At 39.4% G+C, this 12,485-nt stretch overlaps 1 long non-coding RNA gene across 1 annotated transcript; it reads left to right on the top strand.

Annotated features, from left to right (window-relative positions):
• The first annotated feature begins 840 nt into the window (after positions 1-840).
• On the top strand, positions 841-12,098 carry LOC140647035 (uncharacterized). Its single transcript, XR_012040643.1, has 3 exons — positions 841-1,142; positions 9,106-9,228; positions 11,821-12,098. It is a non-coding gene; the product is annotated as an uncharacterized lncRNA (long non-coding RNA).
• The last annotated feature ends 387 nt before the right edge of the window (positions 12,099-12,485 follow it).

Genomic DNA, 12,485 nt, shown 5'->3' with positions numbered 1-12,485 from the left:
CTATATATAGATATCCATGCAAATACATATTATTTTCCCTAATAAGAAGGTTTGTGTATGGAAACTAGAAAATATTGCTATTTTTAACTGTTTTATAAATTGCCCTGAAGCAAACCCAAGCTCCAAGATTTCTTGAAATCCCTGAATACTGAGATGTAAGTCTAAATCAGTTTCTTAATTAGTGAGTTCTTTCTATTCCTGACAGCTTGAACCTAGGTCCCTCATATCGAATACCTTCTACATTCTCCTAAACATAAGTATCAGACACCAAGAGCTGTATTTGGGAAGCAGTTTGCAACATGTACTTAACTAGTTTTATATTATATTGATCCAGTTAAACAGATAGTATAAAAAGTGAGTTGAACAAGACATGATAGGAGCTATTCATAGTGATAGTTTTCTCTGAGGTTACTTGTGGTTCCCTGGAAGGTTAAGTTTTTATATATACTACTACTTTAAAACTTCATAGGCAATAACAACTTCTATTATAAGGAACATTTGGTAGCAATTTCATTTCTTTGCTAAAAGGAGGAAAGAAATACATACTCATTGCTCTTTCATATTTTTTCTGAGGTACACTGGAAACAGTTTATTCAACTGCACTATAGTACAGTGGACTAGATGAACAAAATGCCATCAACAAAGCTGCCATTTCAATTTCTAACTCATTTCCTCTCTTTCTCTGTTTCACAGTTGTCTCATCCCACTCGGTGGGTTGTGAGATGGGTGAAATCTTTTCGATTCCCTGACGGTTTGTGTGCCGGCAAAAGCCAATCTCTGCTCAGCAGAGCCACGTGATCAGTAGAGTCACGACAATGACTCAGAGGAACAGTCTGGCCAGCAACTTTATTAACTGGCGAATTCCACAAACGGACAAACTTAATGAACTGGCGAGCTCAATGAACAGACAGAGGCAATTTGGCAATGGAGCTATTTTATGGGCAACCCGTCACAATTTATCCCAAACTTACATATATTGGAAGAGTAGAGGAAGAGAGAAGCGAGAAAAAGAAAGGAGGAAAGAGAAAGAAAAAGTATCACCACCCTTGGATCCCACGATTACAGACTTCGCAATCCTCCAGTGATAGGCGCACGCAGTTCCCTGGAAGGTGTGTCTTTTGTAAGCTAATCCCCACCTCCAGGTACGCCCCTTCAGGACTTGCATGGTTCTTCTTCTAGAAAGTTCTCAATCTTCTGCGCAGGCGCTGGGGGAGGGGGGTGGTCGCGAGGGGTCTCTCGGGCGGTTGCAAGCCTCAGATCAACTCTGTGTGATCTCTGGCCATACATGGTAAGGTCTGGCGGAACCCGGAACAGCGCGTCCTCCGACGTGCTCTCCACGTCCCGCACATCCCGCTCTCGCTCTCCCCCACCCCGTGCTCTCCGACCTGCCATCATCATGCAAATAGCGCCTTGCCTCGCCGCCTCGCTTCGCTACAATGTTTGAGACATTAACTCTTTCAGTCTCTCACAACAGTCTGTGTTGCAAAGCCTTATCCCCCAGCTCCTAGACAAAGGCAACTTGTGAATAACAAATCTCAATGTCAAAATGTCTAGCAAAACGGAAAAAGGAAACTACTAATGAGAAAACCTCAGACACCCCGTATCAGGACCTATGGATAGTAGCTTTAGCAGTAAGTTAGTGATGACATATGCTATAGCACTACTTTTGCCACTTCTCCTGAGGCTTCAGTGGTAAGCTGTACTCTCTGTGAAGGATGTTAAGCTCATCTTCTATGAGTGCAAGAGTAACCATCCAAATCAAAGCATGTGCTGTTCTCAGATGGCATTCAGGAACCCCTGCTTTTCAAAACAGTCACAGACTTTTGTTGCTCAAGTCTGGCAATTTGGGTAGAAAAATCTCTTTGGTCACCACTGTGTATTTTGTGAAACTAGAGCTGGTCAGAAATGGTAATTATGTGAAACTGGATTATTTAGTTAGCTACATGCCAGGAAGGCTTCTGGTACAACCCCACTTGGGCTGAATAACCCATTTCTTTTAAGAAATAGCTCTGCCTCTGTGCTTCCCTATAGACACAATCAAAGCTTAAGCCACCTGGTAGACTGCATTTAATGTCAAGGGCCATGAAATACCAGGATTATGGCAGCATCTGTAGTGAAGTCCCATAGTCCATTGCTCTGAGACATCACTGGTAATGGAATGCATGAAAGTTGAGAAGATTTCAAGGGGTCTGAACTGCAGCTGCAGCCAGAATTGTATCATTCAGACTTCAGGTGTTAAAATCTATTTGTAAGACTGTAGACAGTGGATGAACAAAAGAAATACATGAGATAGAGTTGGACATAATGAAATATAACAGTCTTACTGTTTATTTGGCTGCCTTAGTGTTGTCAGGTCTGTGTAAACTGCCAGACAGGGAAGAATTTGACAGAAGACAATGCAGTACCTCTGTCTTTATTTCTGAACAACTCTGCCCTTTCATAACAGATGGCTTGAAACAACACTTTGGGGTGAAGTGAGTGTAGGACGATGCATAATCAGACTAATCAAGATCTGTCTGCATGTTGCCTGATAACTAGAGCTGCCGTCACTGTTGCTTCAAGTGACTTACTCTACAGGTTCCCTAGGAGTTCTGAAATTTGCTTCATTTGTAAGATTTCATATTTGTTATGATTGTGTGACTCCTAGATTTCTTAAAATTCTTTCTTCTGCCTTTGAATATTTTGAAAGTCCCATTCTCTTTACCAATATTAATAGGGAGACCAAAATTTGCCTTGGAACTTGTTGGTTATAACTACCCATATTTAGGTAAGTATTTATTCAGCTCCTGTATGTGCAGAACTTTAAACATCTGCTGAGGCCATTGAAATTCACTTTACTTCACTGAATTATCTTGCTCAGGAGCTGCAAGGCAAATGTGTTTATTGAGATGGGATCAAAAGTTGTTAGCAATGCAACCTTAGCTTCTGATATATTAAAGAAAACTAAACTTGTTTGCTATTTATTTATAATTCTGTTTAAACTCACTTTAAGTTAACAAAGAAATAGTAATGTCTTCAAGTTGTCTGTAGGATAAATAATGTATTAGTGGTGTGTGTGAGTGTGAGGAGAAATACAGGGACAGGGAGAGAAGGAGCAGCTTCCCTTGATTTTTGGATCACTTATCCAGGTCTCAGATGAAACACCTGATTCCCTTAGAGACTCAATTTCACTAAAATTTTAATGTATCCAGCCACAGTGTTTTTAACAACTACTGAATCTCATAATAAACTGAGAATTGTAACAGTTGAGGCAGAAACTCAATGGGCTATGAAGAAATGTAATGTCTTGTAACGTAAAAATAACTCTTGACTTGTCAAAGGAATTTTGAAACAACAGACATATTCTGAAATGAAGTAGTTAATATCAGTGTGGTCCTATCCAGGCAGGAACTAATTTGGGGATGCTTTCTCACAGTCCCTGTGAAATTCTGCCCTCCCTCCCAAGCAGAGAAACTACTCTCTCCTTATAGAATCAGCTGCAATCAATTTCTTCTTACACCTACCACACAGAGCACAGCTGCTTTCATGAGAAAGCTGCACTGTGCTGGGCAGCTTCTGTCTTTGTCCAGGGTAGGAGAGATGCAGGGCTGTGGCTGCTAAGAGGGGATGGCATGCTTCACCTCCACTCACAAGCTACGAAGGTTTCACTCTTACGAGTGGCTAAAGAAACAGTCTATATTTTCAAACAACACTGGGAATAACTATTTAATGTCTCTTGAGTACAAAGACAGGATGATTTATGGAAATACCTTCAAAACTGTGGTTCAGGACGTGAATTAGATGTTTAATTAGGTCTATACTGCTCCTTTTGCAACATGTAGGTATACTGAGGTTATTCACATACCTTCTTGCATACCTATTCTTATGTTAGAGATGTTATCTCTACTTTTGGTCTTTTCTGCACATATGTTAGTCATGCAAGCCTGAACCTAGTTTCCATAGGCCAGTACTGCATTTGGGTGCTTAGAGTTCAAGAACATTGTGGTTTTCAAAGTGAAGAGACCCAATGACAGAATTAAAAATTATTCAAATAACAGAACTCAGAATTATGCTTCTGAAAATCATACTCCAAGTTTTGGATCAGAGAACCAACTGAAAATATGGGCATCCAAAATCACAGATTTGCATTGTGATCATCCTCATTTTCGAAGGCCCAGTGCTTATCTCCAGTGTAGGTAATAAAAACTGTGAGTAAACTATGTTGAGATTCTTATATGAAAGGGTTATTTAAAGAGCTGAACCACACACCAGTGAATTTTTTCCCATTTGCTTAGGCAGATTTGAATCAGTTCCTAAATGCAAAAGAGAAGATCTAAGTCAAGCCTTTTAGCGTTTGCCTGTTGCTAATCTGGAACTTGATATATGTGACACTCCTACTATTCAGAAAACATCCATTTCGGTCTTCTCCTTGCCAATATGATTTTTCTAAGCCTTCATTTCTCTGGAAACATGCCCTGCAAATCAGCTATGGAAAAAATATTAGATAAGAGAAATATTAATTTCCTCTCCATCCTGATCTATGTGAGAGAATGTAGGTTTCATGTCTTCCTTGGTACACTGTCATAGCAATTTTTCCAGGCACCTGCTATCATATACCTAGCTCAGTAATATGATTCTGTCCTCATGCATTCAATTACATTCACTCTGTTTCTACTCACAAAGAACCTAAAATAAATAGCAGGTGGTACATGTGGGCTCAAATTAGGTGATTCTCTTCTCTATGTAGATTTTAAGCCATTTTGGTTTTGTTCTTCTTTTACAGTGGAAAGGTGCAAGTATAAGTATAGCTAGTATAAACATATTGACTTCAAGAACGTGGGGTAATCATGAGTAGATGAATATACATTGAAGACATGCCTGAAGGCTGTGTTTTAACATGAACAGTCAATATGAAGTCTTTTTGCTTGTTTCCATGTATCTTTCTATAAAATATTAAGAATAAAATTACACATTTAACTGAAATATCTGTAGGATGATACAAGTGCCCAGAGAAAACAGCTGAGTGTATACAATTACATATAAAACAACTTTCACAGCAACATTCTCCTCAGGAGAAGAAACAACCATGTTAGCAGAGACATAAGGAATGCCATAAAATTCAAGGTTGATACCAATTTTACAGGACACCCAACCACTTGAAACTATTATATTTCTGTTAAGGTGCAGCCTTGCCTTAGCTCTTTTCATTAAATAATACTATTCCCTGGCATTGCAATTTCTACAGAATTTCACTGACTTCTTTTCTGGTTGTTTATAGAAGTACAGATATTGTTGATTTTTTTTTTTTTTTTTTTTTAAGAAAGAGTACAGAGGGAAAGTGAAGCACTTAGAAGTAATTAAATTAAAATGTCTGCCAATCTTAATTAAGTTTCTTGATGTAGATTCATTGAGTGACTTTACATACATGTGGCCTTTAATCATGTGATTACACAGTTTTCCTCAGCTTCATGATGGAACAAATAACAACCACTTAAGGATTTCCTTAATGATTTGCTTTGTACTAGACAAAGTTAGTACAGTTAATCTCAGTATAGGTGGTACAATTTCCTATAGGCGGAAAAGGTGCAACCTTTTCTAACAAAAAATGATACGGCACAACTGATTAGTTACAATAGAGACATGAGGGGCAGCAGAAATTTATGAATAAAAGAGCAAAACTCCTACTGATATTTTTCAGGCAAGATTTTATTTGAAGTTTATAATGCTGGATAGATAAGCTAAGGTCAACTTGGGCTGTTTTCAAGAGATATAGTGTGGCTGGCTGTCAGATACCCACCCAGCTGCTCTCTCACTCTCCCTCCTCAACAGGACAGAGGGAGAAAATAAGATGAAAAAGCTTGTGGGTCAAGATAAGGACAAGGAGATCATGTACCAATTACTGTCATGGACAAACCAGATTCAACTTGGGGAAAATGATTTTAATTTATTGCCCATTAAAATAGAGTTGAATGAGGAGAATCATAGAAAGTTTTGGGCTGGAAGAGTCCTTCAAAGATCCCCTAGTCCAACTCCCCTGCCATGGGACATCTTTCACTAGATCAGGTTGCTCAGAGCCCCATGTAACCTGACCTTGAACACTTCCAGGGATGGGGCATCCACAACTTCTCTGGGCAACCTGGTCCAGTGTCTCACCACCCTTATCATAAAAAATCTCTTCCTTATATCCAATCTGGGGGTCACTGGCTGGGGTTTTCACAAGGAAAGCCTCTCCTCCCTTGCAAAGGGGTGGGTGATGGGAGGAGACAGTTCCCCTGCTGTTCTCCCCACCCCAACCAGCAGTTTTGGTCATGGAAAAGGCAAATTAAATGAAAGACCATCTTCCTTGGAGTTGGACTTGATGATCCTTATGGGTCCCTTCCAACTTGACATATACCATGATTCTATCTAAATCTACCCTCTTGCAGTTTAAAACTTTCCCTTTGTCCTGTCATTACAGGCCTTGGTAAAAAGCCTTTTGCCAACTTTCTTATAAGCCCCCTTTAGGACCTTTTATAAGAAAGGCTGCAATAAGTTCTCCCTGGAGCTTTCTCTTCTCCAGGCTGAACAACTCCAACTCTATCAGCCTTTCTTCACAGGAGACGTTTTCCAGCCCTTTGATCATTTTTGTAGCCCTCCTCTGGACCCGCTTTAACATGTCCATATCTTTCTTGCGCTGGGGGCCCCAGAGCTGGACACAGTATTCCAGGTGGGGTCTCATGAGAGTGGAGTAGAGAGGGAGAATCACCTCCCTTGACCTGATGGCCATGCTTCTTTCTACGCAGCCCGGAAGATGATTGGCTTTCTGGGCTGCAAGCGCACATTGCCAGCTCATGTCCAATTTTTCATCCACCAGTATCCCCAAGTTGTCCTCCACAGGGCTGCTCTCAATCCATTCATCCCCCAGTCTGTATGGATACTGAGATTTTCCCTGACCCATGTACAGGACCTTGCACTTGGACTTGTTGAACGTCATGAGGTTCAAAGGGGCCCACTCCTTAAGCCTGTCAAGGTCCCTCTGGATGACATCCATTCCCTCGAGTATATCAGCTGCACTACTCAGCTTGGTGTCTTCTGCAAACTTGCTGAGTGTGCACTCAATCCCACTGTCTATGCCATTAATAAAGATATATGTATTGGTCCTAGTACAGACCCTTGAGGGACATCACTCATTACTGGTTTCCATTTGAGCCATTGACTGTAATTCTTGCATGCAGGCATCCAGCCAGTTCCTTATGCGTTGAACAGTCCATTCATCGAACCCATATCTCTTCAATTCAGATGTATGAATGTTGTGGGGGACTGTGTCAAAGGCCTTGCAAAAGTCCAGGTAAATGACATCAGTTGCTCTTCCCTTGTCCACTGATGCAGTCACTCCATCATAGGAGGCCACTAGATTGGTCAGGCAAAGACACCAGAGAAACAAAGACAAAAACTAAAACACATTCCCCCACACCTCTTCTTCCTGGACTCAACTTCACCCCTTCATTCATGACTCCCCTAACTCCCCCCCAGCCCCTGACTCCTGAGAAGTACAGCGGGATGGTTAATGTGGGGTTGCAGTTGGTCCATAACAGTCCCTCTCTGCTGCTCATGCCTCCTCACACTTCTTGCCTGCTCCACTGTTGGTGTCTCCACAGTGGAGGCTACAGTCCCTCAGGATAAACATGCTCCAGTGTGGACTCTCATTTGGCTGCAGCTTCCTTCAGGAAATATCCACCTGCTACAGTGTGGGACCCTCCATGGGCTGCGGTGTGGATATCTGCACAAGCGTGGTCCTCTCCACAGGTTGCAGAGAAATACCTGCTCTACTGCAGTGTCTCTACTCAGAGAGAGTAGAGAAATCTGCTGGAATTATTTCTCTTCCAGCTGAAGTGTTTCTGGATAGTGTCGTTATGTACAAAACATGGCACTGTTACAGCATTTATGAAGTTCTACTGAGATTTTTATCGTGTATTAACTATAAATTGCCTGCCTTCCCGCTTGTCTGTGCTGACAGATTACAGACTAGGGGCTGGATGAGCTGGTGCTGCAGCTCCTGTTAATGACTACCAGACTAAGTGAATCATTTAGATCTGGGAGAGAGACTGCCTAGCCTAGAAATGGTCATCTCTTGAGCTAAAATCAACAATCCCTTTTTCCTTGTTCAGATACCTTTAAGTGCAACATCTTTTTCAGCATGTGGAAAGAAATGTCTGTACTTTAACATTATGTGGAGGAAAGATGTGTATATATACCATCTAAAACACGTGCCTACTTTAGGGACAGAGTATCTTCCAGCACTTCACAGAGAGAGTTTTGTGTCTCCAAGGAGCCATTTAGAGTACTGGAGTTAATCAACAGCTAGTTTTGCAACTGTGGTGCTCTCAAACACTTTCTGTAGATGTCTGCCTCTCTCTTCTGAGTATGTTGTGATCCTACACTTCTAGTTTTAGGCCTTTATTTAAATGCCTAAAGATGGTAGTGAGAAATCATCTGTTCCTCTTGGATCAGTGAAGACAGAAATATGGTATTTTCATGTAAAATTTGCTTATGTACAAATAATTTCAGGCTTCTTGTTTCTTTTCTTACAATACACATTATCCTTATGAATGTTGCACAAAATTTCTTAATTTGAGAGTTATTGAAAGTTGTTGGAATTTTTTTCCCTTCAATTTATTATCCCACATTATAAAACAATTTTTAAAGGAGAAATTACCTTATTTTAAAAATAAATATCACATTTTGTATTGTGCAATTCTGAGCAATAACAATCATACTGTGGTAATGACAATAAAATTGTACCAGTAGTCAAGCTGGCAAAGGAATAAAATAGAATAAGCATCCTAACACACAATAACATTATTGAAATAACACATACAATGAATGTAATTGCTGACTGCAATTATTTATTACAATAGTAAGTTGTGGGATTTAGATGTTGTAGAAAAATCACAATCTTTCAGAGTTAATGTAAACATGTCACTAGATGCTTTCAGTCTACTACTGCTTTTTATTTTCAATTTCAATACACAAAATAATTGAAATAATTCAAAAGCATAGATGAAATTATAAACCATACATATATAATCAAGAAGTCTAAAAAAGTGTTTTAACCCTAATGCTCAGACTGTTTTTTGGTTGATACAGGTGGAGCTACCTGAATAGAGAAAAAAGATGTGTACTGGGAAACTGCCAAGTGCTGGACCTGCAAGTTTCTGTGACAAGTTTGACTGAGTGTTCTTTTATATCTACTTGAACTGTGACTCTGAGGTAGGTGAACACAGACAAATTCTCATTGATTCTGCCTCCTCATGTCCAGAATAACTAGAGACATTTGGTTTCATGTAGGACCTTTACTTCCTTGTATTGATATGCACTCACATGCACAAATCAGTCTTTCCAGCACAAATGAGCACTTTGGAACTGAGCCATCTGCAGAATATTGTTCATGGAAAATGACAGGATAACGTATCTTTTATGTTTCTGCTGTGTACCTATTTATGTCAATGAAATTATATTATACAGGCATTTGCATAAAATGTATCCTGATCAAAGCATGTTACTTTAAAGATATTTTGAAAACATTTACAGGGAAAAACAAAATACAATCATTATTTCTAACTCCAGTGAAGCTCACTGTATGCTTAGCAAGTGTGTCTTACTAGGTAAGAAGGAAAGAATTCTAAAATTGTTAATTCTGACACACCAATTATAAAGTAATTAAAACAGAGATTCCCTTCAGTATTTTGTAACAGACTTAGGGGAGAATAGTAGACCCAAGCTACTCTTACTATGTGCATCTGTTCCATGAAACACTTTTTTCCCTTAAAGATGGGGAACTACACTGCACACTACAGTCTGAAATAGGAAATAAATTGAAAGCTCAAGAGATTGAACAGGATCCCAAAGGAAAGGCAGGGCCTGTTGCAATTGTGTTCTCTACAATCAGCCGTCATCAAGATGAGATATGTGTAAGACCTTGTTCACCAGCAAACTGAATGGTGATGTCAAGTGCAAAGTACCGTGTTTTTGTGACTACAAGCCCCTTTGTGTTACCATGGTCAGCTAAAAAAGAGAGAGATGACCATTATGTGCAATTTTCATTACTTTGAGTTAACACAAGAGGTGATGTTCTTTATATAAGGGGTTAGCTTCTCTTGGTATAACCCTTAGAAAAATAACGAAAAACACACGATGACTGTAGTAACTGTTCTGAATGTGACACATGTACATTTTTGTGTGTGGTTCTGGTGCTATTAATTCTTTTCTCACTTGTCCACTTCTGATGATTTTACTACCAGGCTTGAAATACCTGTTTTCATAAAATTCTGTTACTTTATAAAATGTCTAGCCCACACATATGAAGCAACTCTGTCATCTGGAGGACTAGAAACTCTCAAGTCACACAGCATATCCAGAGCAGAGCTTGATACAAAATTTAGTCTCCTCTCCCCTACTTTTGTATGAAAAAGTATATCATTAAAGTGCTCGATAGCATGTGAAATAAAGGTCCAGTTTTTAAAAAAGGGGATTTTGTTTGCAATGTGTTTCACCAGCAGCCTGTATTGCAGATACATCATGAGATATTTGAAGGAACAATGAAAATTATTTTGGAAAAACTCATGGTGTCTTATGATAGAGTGTATTTCAATGGCAAAGATTGTGATGAGAACAAACTCTTTAACCCATGTGATCCATTTTTATGGTAATGCTTCTGACAAAGAAAGAAAAGGTGGTAATAGAATTGCTTCTTTACTGCCACCCTAACAAAGCATCCAGCAACAATGTAGTCTAGCATGATCCTCCTCAAATGCCATTAGGACAGACATCATTTTCCTACTTATTTTCTCTTTAGAACCACACACAATGAAGCCTTCCAGTGTAAAGCTTCATTAAGAAAGAAACAAAAGAACAACATTGCAATCATTGCCAAAATACCACTTGTTATTGCAGGTAAAAAAACCAAAAGATACTTTCCAGCCCTTAGGTACTACAGGGATTTTGCTCCCTATGACAGCTGGCATGTATTTCTATAAAATGTTAAGTGCTTTTTAAAAAAATCTATGTATAGAACACTATTGGGTTATTTAGGAGAGGAATATTTTTAATGCTATTCACTACAGAAATTATGTTTACCCTTTTATTTCTTCCAAGTATAGGACAAAGGCTTTGCAAAGTAAAGGGCGTTCTCCACTGCAGGATCAGTTTTGCTGAAATTCTCAGTCAAATATACTGGGATCATATGCCAGAGAAAGCTGGCAGTATACGTTTCGCCAAATCAGTATCACTGCACCAAATCACTTCCTGATGACTATTAATCTATTACAGAAGTCCTGATTCCCATTCCTTCTTTTGTAAACCTTGGTGCTTCTTAAATTACACGAGTATGTCTTTCTGGAGAATGAATGCATAAATTAATATTTTATCTCTGTATTTAGTTCCTGAAACAGTCACTCAGATTTGTGAGTGCCTGCCCCATTGAAGTTCTTGCGTTGTCAGTTGTGACATTTTGGTTCTGGTTTTGTCAGCACACTTCTATGTTAATGGTGTAGCATTGTCTCACGTGGGAGAGAGCTGCCACAGTATCAGTCACGATGAGTAAAGAGCACAGTTGTTTTAGCCTCCCAAATTCCTGGGTGTTGTATTTTCTCACAGAATGAGGTAAAGGATTGGTAAGCTTTCTAAAACCTGACAGTGGCTGTCTTCCAACTGCCAATTTTTATTCCTAACTGACAGGCCCTGAATGCAACTCAAATACCGCAGGAGTCAAAAAGAGAGCTTTAAATAGTAAATGACATTTAAAAAAGAACTAAGCTAGTAATTAAAAACGTGGCCTGCAATAGACTTTTTTTGTTTTCCTAGTGGCAACTGAGAGAAGATCCCAAGAAGTTGCAGTGTCAGCCCAAACCTCTGAAAAATCTTGGCTAGAAGCTTTGCAAAAGGAAGTTGACCTGAGATTAGCCACATGGAGTGCCGAAGAGGAAGAACAAAACAAAAACAAAAAAAAAAAGGGTGTCAAAAAAGTTAAAAGAATATGTATTTATCTTTTTAAAGATTCATCTGGTCTCTGACTCAAAAGATTGCTCAGGATGTTGGGGTTTTTGTTTGTTTGCCTTTTTTTTTTTTCCTGAGCTGCTTTGTTAATTGCTGGATTTTAGTGTATACTCTGCTCACAGAGAAATTGGCACATTTATTAAATATTCAGATAGATACTGCTGTCTAGATGTCAAAGAATAGAAGATCAAAGGGACATTTCTTTGCACAAGAAACATGGTATTCATTTTGTATTTCTACATAAATAAGATGAGGCTTAGTGTGTAAGTGCCTGACAAGCTTCTGTAATCTTTGCCTGTGATGGTTAGTTGTGGTCATTTTGGGGCTACAGTACAGCTCTTGTGCTCCAGCATCTCTAACACTTGACCTTCAAACTAGCTTTTAAATACTTGGTTTCACCCTGGAGTTGTCAGTACTGAGTTGGGTGCCTTAAGCTACTTCTGCAGGGTCTGGAGGAAGTCTGGTGCTACAGA

This window comes from Ciconia boyciana, chromosome 2, assembly GCF_034638445.1.
Source record: "Ciconia boyciana chromosome 2, ASM3463844v1, whole genome shotgun sequence".
Lineage (NCBI taxonomy): Eukaryota > Metazoa > Chordata > Aves > Ciconiiformes > Ciconiidae > Ciconia > Ciconia boyciana.
This window is presented reverse-complemented; position numbering and strand designations above follow the sequence as displayed.